The following is a 5,863-nucleotide window of genomic DNA, read 5'->3' as shown; positions in this document are numbered from 1 at the left end:
GCAGTTAGTAATTACAGATGCTAGCAGAATCCATCACTGGGGGCCATTGTGTTTTCTTGCAAAAGCGAATGTAATGGAAGACGTAACTGCGAGTGGAAAAAAAGGTGGAGAGCAGAGATGATTATGTACCCGCACGGTTTGCAATATGACCGCCTAATGAAGAACAATTATTTGAAGCTCGGTGCGGAGAACACCGAACGCCGGCTTTCCTCTTTTTCGGAAAGAACGGGAAGGAAACTTCTCGGGTGGACCGGAGTGCTTTATGACAAGCACATCATGGTCAGATAGGCACAGACACTAGGGAGCGCATGAGAACACAAATGCCCCAGCTGCCTTGATAATATTCTAGCGGTTAAATAATCCAGACTTGAACTCGGAAGGTGTCGCCGCGACACTGACGTAGCTATGGTACATCGCTATGTGCGATGTTAGTGGCGAAGGCACCGTTACAAAGACTTCTGCCAAAGCTGTTACCAACTACGGACGCGATCAAAGATATTTGTAGAGACGCCGGTTCAGATGACACCACGGGCACCGGTCCAGAATTACTCCAGCGATTACTACAGATGCTTAGTATAGTCAAGGACTTCTGCAGACACCACCGCTTCACAAAGCCGATATGGACACCGATGTGCAAACTTCTAGGGAGACCGGTATAGACGGCATTGCGGACGCTCACGGGATCTGGGAGTAGCCAGGAAAAAAAGGAGTTCCGACTCACCTTCGGGAGATAGTTTGACCGGCATTTACATACGGCTACAAACTAACTCGGGCAAATGTCCGCAATGGCGCTAACATTCTTTCGGTTATGATATGCGACCGTGGCGTGAAAAATGTGCCATTTAATTCCAATGGTATCGTTATGAACTGTTGAGTTGAATTCAAAATTTTACCAACAACTAATTCCCATACATATCATTACAAATAGTTTCAGAAAGGCCAGGTAATACAAAGAACCATCTGATTTTATACAATTATACGTTATTAAGTAACGATACCATGACCTGCATATGTATATACTGTATACACACACTTAGTGTGGGACTGGTAGCAAACAAAAATGTAGGCGATAAAAGAAATATCAAAGTATGTGTTACAGTAAAATTAGGCAGGGATTATTTTTAGAGTACGCAAATGTTTCCAGAACAAGCTGGGCTCGTAACAGTAAACAGACTGAACGAATGAGGAGGAAAATTTCAGAGGAGTTAAAAGAGATCCGCATGTTGGAAAGGTGATCTGCCGAAGATGTTCATTTCACCCCGTCTCCCGTTTAAATCTCTTTTTGTTAATTAGGACGTACAGCACGCCGTCCATGTTCTAGACTGCCAGATCTCATGACACAACCTTAAACGAGTTACTTATGTATGGAATTAATTTGACTCAAAGATTTAAAAACACACGTGACACACACACACACTTTCTGAACCGCTTGTCCCATACGGGGTCACGGGGAACCGGAGCCTACCCGGCAACACAGGGCGTAAGGCCGGAGGGGGAGGGGACACACCCAGGACGGGAAGCCAGTCCGTCGCAAGGCACCCCAAGCGGGACTCGAACCATTTATCATAAATGACACATATATTTTAAAAATATAAATTACGCATACTTATTCAAAGTTTTGTGGTACTGTAAAACTCCCACTGATTTTAATGTTGAAATCAGAGGGTGATCTTTGTTCGTGGCAAAGAAAGGAGTTTCTTCCTAGCCCGGTGCCGTCCGTGATGCTGACCTTCCTCTGGGGCGGAAAGGCTCCGCCTACTATGCCGATCTTCTCACGGGGATGAATGGTGCTTTTTGTGGTTATGGTCTTCCTCTTTGTCGCAATGCTGCTGTCCGTAAAATGTTTATCTAAGCTTTTATTCACTAGTGTGATATGTAGATTAATTTATGTAGCAATTAAGGAGATAACAATAACATCAACAATAATAATTCTTCCGCCACTACTTCTGCTTCTACTACCAACACTAATACAACTCTACTTCAATAATAATAATAATAAACATTTTCTGTTACTTATTAGAGAAACTTTGTAACATTTTTGTTCATCATTTTAAATGACAAAGGAAGGTCTACCGTGCTTGCTCTTCTCTGCCATTGATTTGGCTGCTTGTCTTTCATCAGCGTGCAAATGCGCCAAAAGGCTCCTCTCCTCTGAGCTCACGTTACGAACATCGGTCAGATGCAGCCATGGCAGTCGCTGAGCAGTCTGCATTCATTACCAAACATTAAAACTCCGTTGTTAATTGACTCCTAATCAGCAGCATGAGAGCTGTCATTAAGAATGCAACTTGGCATTTTAATCTCGCTTTGCAGACAGAATACAAAGTGGAAAATAATGCTCACTGGCAGGTTGCAGTTTTAATTTCCTTTCTGTAGTGATGGATGTTGGCAGGCTTTAAATAATAGGATATTGCATTTAAACCAGGACCCCACATTTTCCACTCACCTAAACCTGCCTCAGTCCATACATACATTATTTAAAGCATTTACATCAATATGGTGGAAACAGAATGTCAAGCCAAAGGAACAAGATCTGTGTTTCATCTGTTTGTTCAAAAATATTGTTTGTGTAAACATTTTGCCAATCTATACAAACAAATAACTAAGTACTGTAGATCAGATACCGGAAATAAAACGTGTTGCAGTTTTTCTTAAATTTTGACATACTAAAAGTGGTTATTGCATTCAGTTGTACATTACTATTATCGTCACTATTATCACTATTTGCTCTGAGGTCAAATTTACTGTGGTTCCAAAATGCTGCTCTTTCTAGTCTGTTTATGCATTCTACAGTTTGCGTCCTCATTGTTGTAGATATAACAACTGCATATCGTTGTTTTGTAATCATTACAGTGTTTGACCTGCTCACGAGTGTTGCGAACGGCCATATTTTCACAAAGTACTACGCTCAATGGACATCTCTGAAAAATGCAAAAGAGACACTTGTGTTATAATCCTGCTGCAAAATGCCATTTGAATACAGATTAGTTAATTAGCGGCTCAAGAGCTCGTGCAGGCAGGCGTTCCGATGGCGCACGGGCCTCTAGCGGACCGCACGGTTCGACCGTAGGGTGAGAATGGTGTTCAGGGATGTTTCTGTGTTTGGTGAGGTGTTCCAATGTTGGATGGGATGTGATAATTCAGTTTACTTACACACCTGCAGTGCACTTCTCCCCTAAAGGAACAGAATCAGCCTTTACGGGGACACTCTGCACCACCTCTACCTAATTTTTAATATTCTGCATGCCCCCAGTGATAAAAAATTAAGCGTTTTCTAAGCACAACACCATCAATCAGAGATGAAGCACACCTGAGGCCAACAAAAATCCTCTGTGAGCACTCACGTGAAGAATGCCGGGAATTGCCGTAGCGGTGTACCGTACGTCTGCGTGTCAAAGTGGCAGTCGGTCACGTAATACACAGGCGGTTGAAATAAACTGTTCTAAGCCCATGGTATCATCACACGGGTCCCTTCTTTGTGATCGTATCAGAGTGAAATTCTGATTTATACGCAAAACAACGCAGCTGCGCTAGTTAGAAAAGCGGAACGAGAAATTTGTTTCAATTTAGAATTTGTTTAGATAATAATATGTAAGGCATTATCAAACATTTTTATGCAACGTGCCGCTTCCGTAGCAGTCGTATCTAATATACCAGAAATGAAAAGAAATATCTATTATAAATAAAGGCCTTGAATACCCAAGAGACGCTCTCGAGTCGTCAAAATGAAAGAACAAGCTTGGATACTGTAGTGCCATCTGTATGCAATCTATTACAAAAAGAATGGGATGGTACTGTCATACATTATGAAGCAACGCGCAATTTAACATGGCTGCATTCTGGCTAGCTGCCTTCATCGGTGTGCATGTATGTTAAGAGAGACATACATGTAGCGTAAAGGATATGTGACAAGTTATGATGTCACTGTTTTTAAAACAGCCAAAGTACCTGAATGGTAATTGAATGGTAATCACAGTACTACCGGTAGTTAAAATAATTATAGAATGACAAGGTAGAGAGATTAACTGAAAAATAAGTCGATTTAAAAACAAGAAATATTGATGAAGGACTGAAATACAAAAAAATAAACAAATAAACAACAGATGAAGAAGTGAGCTACAGTAAACAGTGAAGACACATCTCCTCATTGAGCATATTCCGTGATATGGTATATATGTATTATAAATAAAGATCCTGATCCATTTATCTGCAGAGTTGAGGAGCACAATCAGCGACGGAGCGGGAGTGGAATAAATATGAGGAAAAAATGGGAAAGGAAAAAGGGTTTTTCTGCTGTCTGTCTTTGTCCCGGGGGAGTCTTATCGGCCGGCTTCGCCGGGGTTGGAAGAGAGGCCCGGCCCAAATTCGGCCCGCCTGCAGTAATCTGTAATGGAATGGAAATTGGACCGCTCCCACACCCGCCGTATGGCCCAGAACCGCGAAGAGGGAGAAGCCAAACAATTACTACAAGTGAGATAACAATGGTGATTAAAGGCGATCAAAGGAATTAGGCAGCGAGAGGAACAGGCAGCCTTTGTTGTGGTTCTGGGGCGCCGCGCTCGGAAAATCGCTGACAAGAGACAATCGCCTTCACCCGCACACACGCGCAGATACTCGCCCACAGACGCACGCAGACAGTCACCGAGAAAACTGGCACGCTCACATGGAAACGCACAGACCGGCGTAAACGCGCATTCTTTGACAGCCTGCTTTGCGGGAATTTTTCCACCTGCGCGCTCCCACTTTGTCTGTTGCAACGGACGATTTCCAGTTCCGGTCCAGGGAAACATGCGAATGCGTAAAACAAACTAAATTATTTAGCAGTTTTAGATTTTGTCTTTTTTTTTTTTTTTTTTTAAATTCAAACGAACCGAAGAAGTTTAAAAACTTTGCTTTGTCACGCTCCCACAAATACCGAGGCACTGTATGTTGTTGGTGCAGATTTTTTTGGTTCCGACGGATGGTCATAATTCATAAATGGCTCCTAGCAGTGTGTGTCAGCGCTCTCCTCAGCTCAGAGAAGGGCTGGAAATTTGTATGGCACATTATCCGGAACGCCGCACCTTCCGATGGACGGCATAAGAGATTCCCGAGGCCACAGCCAGGACGTGGGTTCACGGACAGCAGAGCTGCACTTTCTACAAACCCCGCAAACCCCTGACCCTTCTCGCCATCACGCAGACCGCCCTCCGCCGGCTGCTTTGGAGCCTGATCTCCAATGCCACATTCAGCAGCGAACACAAGATTAATGATCTGTTCCCTCTCATCCCTGGCCTTACAAGCAAATGACGCTTTGAGCTCAGGCACACCGCAGCCCCCCCACCGCCCCTCCGTCCCCCGTCCCCAGCTTACCCCACCCCGCGCACCATAGCGATCGACACTTGGATACCTGACTTCAGTTACCCAGCAGATTAATAATTGTCACCTGCCTCTTTGCGTTTCATCTCCTTTTGCTGCGGACAATTGCTGTATTTGTTACGCAGCGTCCGCTTTGGCGACACTAGTCGGTGTCATTTCAACAGGGTATCTTCTTCAAAGTTACAACAGCAAATGGAGCGCTTCGCCTTGTGCTTGTGTTGTAAACGCTCATCTCAGATTGTCCTGCGGGGTGCTGGGCTCACCTGTCTACCTGTTCTTGGGAGGAGGAAACAGATCCGTCTGGACTGCAAGTTCTGTCTCTGCTTGAACTTAATGCTAAAAGGAAATTGGAATTCTCTCAATCTTAGAGTCACGACCGTCATGGCTCATGGTGACTGTTTGATGTTACGGTTACCGATCAGAGCTTGAAATGTCCTTTTTATTTATAGCCCGGGGAGACGCGTCAGGCTTTTGATATGGAGATATTTACTGTCGTGCGTCTTCT

The sequence above is a fragment of the Scleropages formosus genome, chromosome 8 (genome assembly GCF_900964775.1).
Source record: "Scleropages formosus chromosome 8, fSclFor1.1, whole genome shotgun sequence".
NCBI classification, from domain to species: domain Eukaryota; kingdom Metazoa; phylum Chordata; class Actinopteri; order Osteoglossiformes; family Osteoglossidae; genus Scleropages; species Scleropages formosus.
Note: the sequence above shows the minus strand (reverse complement) of the source record.